The sequence below is a fragment of the Medicago sativa genome, chromosome 1, assembly GCF_051527215.1.
Source record: "Medicago sativa cultivar Bolivia chromosome 1, Bolivia_mono, whole genome shotgun sequence".
Lineage (NCBI taxonomy): Eukaryota > Viridiplantae > Streptophyta > Magnoliopsida > Fabales > Fabaceae > Medicago > Medicago sativa.
In genome coordinates this window covers 85,263,632-85,277,880 of record NC_140749.1, presented here as the reverse complement: position 1 = coordinate 85,277,880, position 14,249 = coordinate 85,263,632, and the positions used below count along the sequence as shown (strand labels likewise).

The following is a 14,249-nucleotide window of genomic DNA, read 5'->3' as shown; positions in this document are numbered from 1 at the left end:
TTTAATCCTTTTTTTTATTATTTAGTTAAAAAAACTGTTATATACTTTTCTTTTAGGGTTAAATATGTTTTTGGTCCCTATAAATATACCAACTTTTCGTTTTAGTCCCTCTAAAATTTTCCTTCAACTTTTAGTCCCTATAAAATTTTCAATCACTAGTTTTGGTCCCTATTTTTAAGTTAATTTTTGTATTTTTTAATGACATTGTACAGAAATGTGTAGAATATTGTAAAAAAAAAATCCCCAAAAAATTAGAATTTTTTAACAAAACATAAATTAATTATGAATTTTTAACCGTCAAGCATATAAAAATTCATATTAAATTCATGTTTTGTTAAAAAATTCTAATTTTTTTTGGGACACTACAAGAAATGTTGCATTTTGCTAGGGAACTATGCCAGGAGCAAGAACTCCTGGCAAATTTACCAGGAGCAATGCCAGGATGCCCCTGGCAAATTGACTTTAGAAAAGGTGGGACCCGATTCTTATAAAACAAGGTTTCTTTTATCACTTGTTCTCTCTCCAAGAACATAACCACGTCCAAACACACACCACGCGTACCATCCTTCCTTCTTCCTTCACACAACCACACCACAGACCACCATTTTTGGTTCCATTTTGAGCGTCTTTTTCACCGATCAAACAAATTGAGACCGTTTTCTTCATCCCCTCGACGAGGGCTTTCTATTGGTCCCTTCAGTTTCACCAAAGGAGGAGCTTTTTGCTGACCCATTTTTCTCCCGCCGCCGTGTAGTCATCCTTCGCCACTTCCGGATTTCTCCTTCAACTTCATCGTAGCTTCCTTCACTTTCTCAATCGAGGTATTAGTCTTTCAAATTCGAATCTCTTTCCTCTGATTCCTTTTCGTGTTCTTTTTTTCCAGATTATTTTTTTGTAAAATTGATTTTTGATATGGTTTTGTGGTTTAATTTTTACTATTATTGTTGATTAGATTCATTAGAGTTTTTAATTATTTATTTATTTTGGTGGTTTTTTGTTAGGGTTTGGATTGAGATCTGTTTGTTGGGGGTTTGAATTTTTTGAATTGGGTTTCAAGGTGTGATTTAAGATTGCGTAGAATATTGATTTTAACTACCTGTGTGTTAGTTTGCTAGCATGATAGTTTGTGATTTGGTAGCCTATTTAATAGCAGGTGGTTCTGTTCTTGTTTTGATTTTGGGGTATGAGCTTTAGTTTTGTATCTTTAGGAGGGATACTTATAAACCGATGCTGCTTTATTCTATCAAGCTTGCTAAAGTATCATTCCTGCTTATTCATCTATTACCTAGTGATGAATGAGGTGATAATCCACATCCACTTGATAGGAGGCAAAAGAACTTCTGATGAGCACTTGAATTTTAAACAAATCTAAACACCTATGCTTATGATTTGCTTGAATTTTACTGTCATCCTTTTATTTATTTTTTTCAATTTACTTGAAAAACCAATTTCATGGTATTATTAGTCTTTTTCTCTAGAAGTGCTTGCAAATCCAAATTATTTTAGGTGGTTGATGAAGAATGACAAAACACATTAATTTTGGACTGATTTGGTTATGAATTAGTGTTTGTCACTTGCTTCATTAATTGCCTAAACTTTTTACTTTAAAAATATTGTTTTAAAATTCCGTGTTTCATCTTTGATCTTGATGTGAATATCTTGAAATGTAAGTTTGCTAGGAGTTTTCTTTTGGGAAGGGTGACAGGTTAACAACTTTGATTTTGAAAAGGTTGCAGACTCATTAGGACAAGGAGCATATAATAAAGACACATGGGTGATGTGGTCCGAATATCAATGAAAGTGGAGAATATTAGGATGGAGGCAAGATCATTTCAAAGTATCAGAAGGTCCTGATGCGGGTGTTGCTTGTGCAGCTCTTAATATGTGTGAATTGGTGTTTTAAAGGCCTACTGCAGTATAGTATATTGAAGGTTGTGTATTGGTATCTATTTTTTGTTTCTTCTATACTGCTATATAGTTCATTTAATTGAAATTCAAATGATTGCTAAGTTCTCACCATGCATTTTTTATATGTAGATCAAAGTATTTTATGTTGACCCGTTTTAATTTGCATGTAGATTGTTGATCCATGTCCTACATGTGTAGTGAAAACCAGTGTTCCACATTAAATTGATTAAAAACAAGGTGAGATTCACTATCCTAAAATTTTCTCTTTGTATTGTAGATACTTTTTGATGTTTAATTTATTATATCTTGTATGATTAGTACTCTTGATTGCGAACAAATAGTAGTCATGGTACATGTTTAAAATATTACCACTCTTAGATTGTTTGCTTAAATGCTTATTGTATTCTAAATGCAATTTTTCCATGCTTCTTTACCGTAGATTTATGGAGGACTTGGTTAGCACCACACACTATGTCTCATGGTCTATATACACAATAAGAGAAGTTTTGACATTTAAAGTTTTAAATGACCTGGTAACTGCTCCTTTCCTCTTCCTCTCTTATTGTTAATACTTTGTCATTATTGCTCTTTCTTTTGGATACTTTCTTATTATATCTATTTGGGCCATGGGTTGCTGATGGAATTTTCTAAATTCAATGTCTTTGAGATTAATGGACGGGTGACACTTTTTGACAATACCATTACATATACATGACTTTCATATGTTTGCTGATTTTGGGGAATGGAATTCATTTCTCAGACTTTGATATTAAGCTACATCATTAACTTTTTATCATTTTACTTTTGTTTATGTTCCAAAAGCGAACATTACAATTTTAGAACTTTTGTTTATGCAAAGGACAACTCCCTTTCACTTTGTCGACACATATATGTTAAACATGCCAAAAGGGTAATTTTGTTAAACCTTGCTGCTTCCTTTTTTCCTTGAATCACTATGAGTGTTAATTCACTATTATTTGATACAAATTGGCTTGGTGTTACTGATATGAAATGGATTGATGGAAGGTTAAGTCTTGACCTTAATTGTATTTGTGGTTTGGGGAGGTTTGTTTGGGCTAGAGAGGCTTTCGTGAGCATGAGTTTATGTCATTGTTGATCTTGTCCGTCATTGGATTTCATTTGAAGTTTGAGCCTAATATGTAGTACCATCTATATCTAAACTATGTTTTATTGGTTACTTATTTTCATGTTAGATTACTTTCTCTTCGTAACAATGAGCGAGCATTCTCATTTATTTAATCTGGATCATAAGGTTATGAATGTAGAAAATCATTTTTTTGTTTGTTGATTTTGTTAGGCGAGTCAGCAAGATTTGGATGACGCACTCCAACCTCCATTTTAGAGTTGTGTGATTGATGGGAACGTTGCTAGTGTCATGTGTTCCTACAATAAAGTTAATGGAAAACCAACTTCTGCAGGTAAATTGTCATGTATTTTGAATTTTAGTTAATCTTAATCTTAGTGTACTATGCTTTGTTGTTTATATTCAATGTAATCGCTCAATGAGTTAATTGAATTGAATCACTTTCCTTTTTAGTATGTTTGGTTTTCTTTTGACATTTTAAATTCTAACCTTGTTTTTATTTATAAATTGTCTTATACTTGCATTGTCTGTATGCTTTATTGCAGGTCTGATACAGTTTGGCTCTGTTGTAACATCATCAGACAACAGGTTGTGCAGCCTGCCATCTGCTGCGTTTAGCCAGGGTAAATGAGCAGTGTCAGGAGTGTTTGTGGCCTATGAGCTGCTGCGGCTAGAGTTGCTGTCCAGAATTCTGAGTTGTGTTAATTTGGTTAGTGATTCTTGTTTCTTGATGCTGGTGTATCACTGAACTTTTTTAATTTTCCGTTGTTTCTGCCATGATATAAGCTTGACTAAAACATGTGAGAATTATATCGTGTTTACGCAATGAGATCTTAACTTTGATTGAAATGGAGTCATTTTGTTATTCCTATGTGTCATTTATCTAGGTATACATGTCATTGTGCAAAGTTTATAAGAAAGATTGAGATGTACTTGCTGGCTTTCTATGTTGATTGTACCACTGATAGAATTCTCAACTGTGGTCTTACTCACGTGATTGTTATTCCCCTTATTATTTGTAGGAAGAAGTTATCTTGGTATGCATAGTTTGATTGATGTTGTTGATGGTCTATTTACTCAACTCAGGATCCTTGGACTTTGTCTTTCAATTGATGAATAATAAGACAATTTTGTGGTCTCAGGACAAAAATAAATGTTATATAGAATGATATATGTTGGATGTTATTTAGATGATATTTCAAATTATTTATGGAATATTGTATATGCTTGTTGAATATTCAAATTATTATGGAATATATACATTTTAAAATGTTTTATAAAATTATTTTAATTATTAAATTTTAATATTTTGATTTTTTAAACAATTAAAAAATGTTTTTTTTTTAAAATTTCGTACGCATTTTGCCAGGGGTTAACCCCTCACAAATCCCCTGGCAGCATTTGATTTTATCTCTGAAAAGTGGGTCAGGACGCGTCAAAAAAGTTGCCAGGGGTTGTACCAGGGAATAGGCCCCACAAAATTTGCCAGGAGCTAAAGCCCTGGCAGGGTCATTTGCGATGAGCATATTTGCTGGGTATTCTGCTCCTGGCAAAACTCCTGGCAAACATCCATTTGCCAAGGATTTCTGCATTTTGCCAGGGCTTCTGCCCCTGGCAAAATGCAACATTTCTTGTAGTGGGAGAGATTCTTATAATATTATGAATTTTCTGCAAAATTTTATTCAAAAATATGTATTCTACATATGAGTTTACTTTAAAAGATGGACCACAAGTGAAGATGAAAAATTTTTGAGGGACTAAAAATTGAAGGAAAATTTTAGAGGAACTAAAACGAAAAGTTGGTATATTTATAGGGACCAAAAACATATTCAACCCTTTCTTTTATTGTGAATTTCGCGGTTATCTTTTTCGTAATATATAACATCCCTCGACATTGACTTCATGTGAATAAATAAATAAAATATGAATCTTTAATACGATGAGAATGTGGATTAAACCTTCAACATCTATATGACTCTACTATTTAATTCTTCATCTCAATGGCCAAATCAACTTTATTTCTCTTATCTATAAACTAATTATGTGGCAAAAGAGTGTATATAAACAGTGGCGGAGCCAGAAATTTTGCAGCGCCTGGGCAAAATATTTTGCCAAATATTTTCAGAATATATATATTAAACAGTTGTAAGATATTAGCAAAATTGTGAATTTGTGCAATGGTTTGTTTTGTTGAAACTAATATGGAGAACTACGGTTCGAGTCACTACACGGCCTCTTTTTTTGAATAAAAATATTTTTAATACAATAGAAAATAAAAAAGGAGGGTTATCATGGATCGAACCCCCATGATATATTATATATTGTGGATAATATGATAATTATAGGTAAGTTGAATAAAAATATTTTTAATACAATAGAAAATAAAAAAGGAGGGTTATCATGGATCCCCATGATATATTGTGGATAATATGATAATTATAGGTAAGTTGAGGACTGCAGTGGCACCAATGGGTCACCTACGAGATCCGGGACTGAGCCCGGGAGTATGCCCAGGCTAGCTGGGTGGTAAAACCGCCCCTGTATATAAACTAGTTGAATGCAGATAAATTAGTTGATAGTACGCGAGTTATAACATATTTTGTGTTGTATATGCTAGCAAATTAAATTTGAAGTGCTTAACGAGTATCTAGCAAGATAAAAGGACAAAAAGAAGGGTGGATTCTAGAGTGAGGGTCCTATTAAATCCCTCACCGGTGGACCATTATTTAAAACCATTAGATTAATCAAATCCATACATCTTATTATACACTCTCTACACTGGATCATAAATCTCCTCTCTCCAAGCTCTAAAACACCAGCAAAGCCTTCAATCCAAAAAAACCTTGTCGAAATATCTTTCTTTCGGCGACCAACGAAAGTTTCAACGTTGTTATCAAGGGTAAAAAATTTCATGTTGTTCGACAGACAGCATGAGAAAATGGATAGTGGAGAGATTTGATACACTTTGTTTACTTTAAAAAATCATTTAAAATTAAAATTAGTTTATTTGCCCATAACAATTAGAATTGTTTTGCTCACCCCGTACAGTGAAATTGCTTACGAAATGGATGGTTGAGGGAATTTCTATTCAAGATTCCACTTGTGATAATATATCATTTTGCCCATAACAATTAAGATGGTTGAGAATTATATAGTTTTAATCTGGCTTTAACAATTGATTGAACAATTTTAATTAACGAATATTGAATTGAATGTATGTGAATAGTGAGGGTCTTTGATTGCAGTTGTGGCTGGCAGGTGGGTGCAGTAGCAGCAAAAAGATGATTGTTGGTGAAAGGGAGAAGATAATTGTAATCAAGTGTAGAGTGTGCACAATAAGGTGTATGGATTTGATTAATCTAATTGCTCTTAATAATGGTCCACCGGTGAGGGACTTGATAGGGCCATTACCTTAGAATCCACCCAAAAAAGTACTTCGTGAAACCAATTATAAGAAGGTGAGTAAAACAAAGGAGTTGAAAAACACAAGAAAAGGTTTGATTTGTGTTGACATTTTTACACTTCTTTTCTTAAAAACATTTAATTAAAATGAAAGAAATCGCAATCAAATTATTCAACTTTAACTAAAAAGACATTGGACAAACAATGAAGTTAAACTATAAAGATGTTACAAAGAAGAATTTGTAACTACATTAATTTTTCATAAGCTCATGGCTCATGATAAATTTCTCAGTATGATTTTATAAATATTTGGGTTAATGTTATCCTTGGACTTGTAGTCCGTTGATCATCGACATCTTCTTTAGTTTGAATTATTTTTCTTTTATAACACTGAAGAATATAGTATGGTATAGTCCAGACTGTATATAGTATAGTATGTTGCATTCGTACATAGAGTCGTTGGAAAACAACGAGTTAGTCATAGTAATATGGTATAGATCCAAAATATTATATTGTAATTTCTATAGAATAATTTGAATCTTCAAATTAGAGTCATCATAACTTTGAATTGACATTGACATTATTTAGAGGAATGCTTAGTCCAGACGATTCACATCTTTAGCTTGATAGACTTTGATAGTGTTGGTCGAACTATTGATCATTAGAGATTGCATATCAGAGGGATCAATGTTCTACTTCTTTGGTTAAGAGGGAATGTTCTCTTCAAATTAAGCTTCCATCTTATTATTTTACTTTTGAACGTTGTCCAGATGATCCAAAACTATTCTTAAGGTTAAACAAATTGACTATCTAAAGAATTGACCATCATCACATAAATTGATGTTCAAATCCTTCGGTCTCGAGGGAATGTTTTGAACAACGACTGAGAGCTTCCCTTTCTTTATCAAACGAAGTAGCATACTGCTTTTTCAGTCCAGAGGTAGGTGGCTAGACGATCACTACAAAACTTTATTGTTCACGTTACCTAGGTGATTCATCTGATATATTCAGACACCAACTCACTTAATAGTGTAGTCAAGAACCTTCTTAATTAAATCAATATGTATATATGATTTAACTACCAACTCACTTAATAGTGTAGTCAAGAACCTTCTTAACTAAATCAATATGTATATATGATTTAACTATAAGAACTCTTGCTTTGTTCATTCATACTTTCACCAATACATTAAAATTTACTGGATTAGTAAACATTGTTAATTATTCGTTAGCTTACAATGATATTTTGTGATTATTCAACCTAATATCACTTAGATTCTTATTCCTAATTTTCTCTTAATTTATTTTGCCTTAAAATAAATAGTCATTGATATATTTTACTTACTAATTAAATCCTGCACACTTAAACAAATAGTTAGTAGATAAATTGGTTTTTCGATGGGTGTTAGTAAATGACTTGTTCTTTATTTCACCAAAAAAAGAAAATATGAATTTTTCTTTATTTTAAATATTTAAGAAATATGTTTTATAATTTATAATATCAAATTTTAATTTATAACCTAATTCCCATCAAAGAATAAGATTTACACTAAGTTGTTCATTAGACCACCAAACATTAGATCAATATATAAGTATATGTCTGGTATCACGGTGATTTTTGAGAAACTACAATAAGCCAACATAGTTTTTCAAAAGCTACATTATGTAGCTTTTACGAAATTACGATGGTTCATCGTGATTTTGACCAATCTACTATGCCACTAAACATGCACATAATATAATAATGGATATTTTCTTTATTTTTCTAATTATAGCCATCGAATAGACTCTATAAAGAAGAGCATGATTTATATATATATATATAGTTTCAGATATGGAATGTAGTACTAATGGGGTTTGGTCTAGCGGAAGATGTTTAACTCGTACACAGGGGCAGATCTGAGATTGAATTAGTAGTGGGGCTAAAAAAAATTCTTTTAAAGAAGTGAGACTAAAAAATTTGTCGAAGTAAGTTACAAAAATAACAACAAATGTATTAATCGGAACAAATCCTCAATCATTTATAGACGATGCACAACGTAAGTTGCAAAATCTTAATATATATTTATGTCTTAACCTTGTCAAAAAAATGTTTATATGTCTTAACATAATATATATATATATATATATATATATATATATATATATATCTGTGTGTGTGTGTGGGATTTGCTAGAACACATCCACTAGTTTTTATGTGGGAGTGTTTTAGCAAGCTACACCTTAGGGTGTATTTAACTACTTTTTAGTTATAACTTGCTAAAACACACCTTCTAAAAAATAAGTGGGTGTATTCTAGCAAATGCCTATAGGAGTTGCTAACATACACCCACTTATTTTTTAGAAGGAGTGTTTTAGCAACATTCGCCTTAAAGTGTATTTAACAACTTTTTAGTTATATCTTTGCTAAAGCACACCTTAATAAAAATTAGTGGGTGTATTCTAGCAAATAATATAGCAATGTATAAAAAACAAAATAATATAGCAAGCATTGGAGTTCAGAGTTCAATTCCCATCCATTGTAATTATTTTTACACGTAAAATTTTGAAAAAATTATGAAAAAAGACAAAAAGCAAGAGTTGAACCCGTTACCACATGGTAGAAACATTGATGCCACGCCACTAGGCCAAAGCATTATGTTATGTTACCTTACAAAACAGGACATATATATATATATATTATATAATTAGGCTATGTATAAAAAATAAAATAAAAAAGGAATAGGCTGGGCTGGTGTGGCTATTGCCACACCTAGCCTCAAACAAATCCGCACCTGCTCGTACAATATAACAAACTAAAGTTTGAATATCAGCTGAAAGAAGTATCTCTATTTAATGTTCATAACGTCTGGAATAAAATTAACTCAAACACGGGAAACCCATAGGAAAAGAAAAAGAGAAGTGGAATGCAAATTCTTCGTGCATGACTTAAATTTTCAAAGGGGACTACTATGGTGTCAATCAAAATGTATATATGATTTGTTTATTATATATATATATACATATATATATATATATATATATATATATATATATATATATATATATATACATATATGGTTAATATTTTAAACAATCTTTTTTGGTACAAAAATTTAATAAGGTGCAATTGATTATCTTATAAACTCGAGAAAAATAATGCACACCTTAAACAATTGTATTTATGGTTAATTTGATACATAATTCAATGTGAAAAATCATTGGAAAATGCAGGTTTAAATATTTTATTCTTTTAATTTTTTATTTTTCTTATAACTTTTGAGTTAATTTATTTGGGCAAAAAAATGTTTACCGAAATATTATAAGTACAATAAAAATAAGACCGCTTATTTTTCTACCCTCTACACCTGATTCAAACTATTTAATTCAAATTATTATAGGATATTAGAGGGTGTTTTTAACGTATTGTTACATCTTTTGGATTATATAATTCAAAATAGTGTAAGACGCGCTAGAAAGTGATATGAAGAAATAAGAAATGGTCTAAAAATAATGTCAAGGCCCAACATCCGTACATAATCAAACATTTAGAAAAATCTACTATATACACCTCAAATTGAAAAATCGTTAACTTTCTTGTTGAAAAATCATGTAACCATATGTTGTTTCGTAAACTTTTTACAATGCGGGAAAGAAAATAAATATTCAATAAGAGTTATATTACTTTTTTTTTGGAAAAGGGTTATATTGTATTTACTAAAACAAAAAAGATTTGTTTTATATGTTACAAGATGTTTTATCTATGAAATGCTATAATAAGAACATGGAATGAAAGCTTGAAATAGTTATGTATGTATTCAAATTATGGCCGAGATAACCAATTAAATCATATCATGGTTCATTACATATTATGTTAATGCATCAAATACAACAAACAATTCAAAATTGCAAGAGAACTCTAAATTTATTTTTAAGGAAAATTTGATTATGGTAAAAATTAACCACAACTCGATACATATATCTACTAAATTATGAAATAAATTGTTAATTATGTATTTTCACTAAATGGATTATTTAACAAAATAAATTGTTTAAAAATCTGAAACACACAATATAAAGGAGGAGGAGGAGGAGAATGAGACCACAATACATTTCTCAACTAAACATAAATAAATAAATAAATAAAAAGTACATTTTCAAAAACCAATGTTCTTTTACTATTGTTAATAATTTGGAAAGTGGAATTATACGCCGCAACAAGATCCGAAAACTTCAATGTACAATTGTGGTAATTCAACCGGTTATGATAAAAATTATAATTCTACTTACCGTGTATGTATTTGATTAGATTCTTAAATAAATTGACTTGACATTGCAGACGTAGAAAGTCTTTGAATTGATTTAATATATGGGATAATGTCCATCTACAGAAAGTATATAGCAATAAACTGATTTGAGTTGTTATGGGATAATGTCCATCTACAATAAGTCTGTTTCTTTTGTTAACACTAGATAATTTTTTTTCTTCAGATTGAGTTGTTAGTTATTTGACGATATGAGTTATGTTTCCGATTGAATGTGAAATTTGCCATGAATGTTTGGGATAACTTGATTTCCGTTTATGAAGTTGTTTGTTTGTTTTAATATTTCAGTTGCTCAATATGGGTTTTGAGGCAATGATGATGACGACAATAATGCTGCTTAGAACATTTCTGATCTTGAGCAGCCTCTTGTTGACAACAATCCTCCTGCTCAAGACAATCCTATCGCTCAGAAAGATCATGTCATTCGTTTGTCTTTTGCTAATAACATTCCTGGAGCTCAGAACATTCATGTGATTCAGCAACCTCTTGCTAACAACATTCTTGTTGCCTGGAACACTCCTAGCTGTGGCGCTAAGCACTGACGTCCAATGTAATTGATTTTCTTGTTTAATCTTTTGATGTTAGTATTTTACCTAATTTTTAATGTTTTCTTACTTCAATTTTAGATATGATTTCAATATTAGCTTGTTTTTAAATGTTTAATTTCATATTTTATAGGAAAAGGTGGACACGTAGAGGAAGTAGCATTGTATCGCAGATACTTGTATTTAGGCTATGACTTGGAGCGAATACATAATCATTTTTGGTATGGATATTTTCTTAAAAATCGTTCCAATCACTGCATCAAGTAAAAAAACTTTACAAAGCACGGAAACTAGCGAAGAACCAAGGTGTTCATCTGTTGATGCTTATGCCACCAGTGGTACAGTTGCCACCACCTGCTGAACCCGATGTGCACTATGTTCTACCACCCACTGAATTTGTTGTGCACTCTGCTCCACCACCCACTGAATCCATTATGAGCCCTGCTAATCAACCCACTGAGCACGGTGCTGCATACAAATATCCTATATGCCATTAAGTTTAGGATTTAATGTTTTTTGGGGATTTTATAATATGAATGTTTAATATCTGAAATTTCCTCATATGAATGTTTGATATTATGACTGTCATAAGTATATAAATCATGAGAAATTAGTTTTGTTTAGAGTTTCATTTTCTGCGTTTTGAATTATGATGCAATTAATGAGTTTTCATTCGTTTTGAGTAACCGTGATTTTATTTGCTCCCAGACTTGTGGTTTTGTCTAAAATACTGGAAATAGGGTTTCAAATGCTTTAACACAATATTTTTCATATTGGAATTTTATCATTTATTCTGAGTAAACGTATTTTATTTTGCTCCCACTGAGTTAGAAATGTCAAAATAGCCTACCCACCCTGTGTCGGGTTAGCCCATGATGGGCTCGAGCTTTGGCAGGTCGGGCCAAATAGGCCCGGAAGATAAATGGGCTCAATAATAATTTTCCAAGCCCGACCATTTGCGGGCTACGGGCTTTCGGGCCATCCCGATTACTTAAAGGTTTTAATTAAGAAATAATTACACTAAAAAATACCAATTGACAAAAACTGATGTTAAACTTCCTGAATTATCAATCTTAATTTGTCATGTGCCAAATACTACATATTACAATAGACATTGTCAGCAAAGTACATTAAAATCCACAATAATATAATTAAAAGAGCAACATAAAATTACAAAACAATGCCTTCAACTTCAACAATGTAGTACACTTCAACTTCAAATGAGTTGTTCACTTCAAAAGATTGAAATTTTAGCAACATTAAGTTCAAAAACTAGAACACAAAATCATTAGTTGCACTACATACATAAATTGTCTCCAACAATTGATGGTTCATAGTATTAGTAGCTACCAAATTAATTTCTTGCAAATCTCTAGAGGATCTAACTAATAAATAATGTCCTCTGCATCTTTAATCAAATAACAAGTCATACAATTACAAGAATGAAAAACAAGTTACAATAGCTAAATGAAGTCATAATGTTAAATGGGTAGTGAAACACAAACATGTATATACACAAACATGTCCCCTGCATCTTTACACACAACAATGATAACACAATGAAACACAAACATGGGTAGTGGAACTAAGAGAATGGATTGGGTTTGTATATTATTCAACATATTTATTAGAAAAACATACACAAAATTTAATATAAATAGTTATTTATTTGTAAGTAGTTATTCTTGAATTAAAGACCATACCATCAAAACCATGTAGTCAACTGCGTGCACACGAGAGAGTTTGAACTATATCATCTTTCAAAGAACTTCTATATTTGTTCAAAACTCGAGCACCAATGCTAAAAGCGGATTCTAAGGCCACAATTGTTATTGGAATGCTTAGTACATCACAAACCATATTTGCAAGTTCAGGACATCTAAGAGTGAAATTGACATCAACCATGAACCAACAACAAAAACTTAAATTAGAGAAGCAAACAAATATATAATTCAACAACAAAAACACATGTCTAAGACCTAAAATCAAAATCTCGTTGAGGAAGAAAGGTAGCAAGTGTCTTTACTTGTCTAGGTATTCTGAATGTTTTTGACTAATTGTTGTAGATATTAAATTTAAGTGCTTATTTAACTATTGAGTTGGTGCAATATAAAAGATCATGTCTTGTGTGTAAGGTATGAACCCTAATCTCTTAGTACAAAAAAATAATAACCAAAAAGTAGTAAGGTATAAACATGATTAGAGAAGTAGAAAAGGTAGAGACATGATAAAAATGTGAGATTGATTAAAGAAGATGACTCACTGAGGAACTAGAGACGATGCAGTGGTTGAGGGTGGTGGCATTACAACGTGAACAATAGAGTCAGGGTGGAGGCGTGAGGCAGCACAACAGAGTTAGGGTGGACGGTGAAGGAAGAGTGATGTGCAGCGGCAGCAGAGTTAGGGTTCGACTTTGCTCATAGTTTCCTTTGTGAATCGTGAACGTGATACTGTGCTACTAATTGTGTGAAAATTGTGAATAGATAGAAGTATAAAGTTATCACTTGTTATGTATTTAGGCCTGAACTTAGGCAACACTATTTTTTTTTTGGACCTGAAGATGGTGGGCTGTAAGAAATTATAATGTTAAAAAATAATTATAAAATAAACTGGTTCCCCGCGGCCCCGTCGGGCTTGGGCCTCAACAGGCTCGGGTTAAAAAGGCCCTGTGTTTAAACGGGCCCAAATTTTCATGTTCAAGCCCTACATTTTTCGGGCTTTTACGGGCTGACCTGGCCCATTTTGACAACTCTAATCCTAATCTTACTACAATGAGGTTGTTTATGATTTCCATGGAACTTTATCTTCAATTGCTCATATAACATTACCATGGCGGAGCTTTAGAAAATGTTTTATGGTGTGCAACTTCTCATTAGTATAAGATTAAGAAGGATCAAAATCGAGTCAGATTTGTTAGGATCCATTAATCTAATTGTGAATGGTTATGTGCACCCTTGTTATACCCTGAGTCAGAGAATTCAGGAG

The 14,249-nt window shown here is 31.8% G+C and overlaps 1 long non-coding RNA gene across 5 annotated transcripts; it reads left to right on the top strand.

The window, feature by feature from the left end:
* The first annotated feature begins 536 nt into the window (after positions 1-536).
* LOC146958474 (uncharacterized) lies at positions 537-6,466 on the top strand. 5 transcript variants are annotated; one of them, XR_015024647.1, is made up of 7 exons: positions 537-821; positions 1,730-1,931; positions 2,079-2,145; positions 2,348-2,441; positions 3,227-3,347; positions 3,559-3,722; positions 6,259-6,466. It is a non-coding gene; the product is annotated as an uncharacterized LOC146958474 (long non-coding RNA). The 5 variants fall into 5 exon arrangements; XR_015024648.1 differs by having other exon boundaries at positions 6,272-6,465; XR_015024645.1 differs by lacking the exon at positions 6,259-6,466 and adding an exon at positions 4,036-4,219.
* Positions 6,467-14,249: the final 7,783 nt, after the last annotated feature.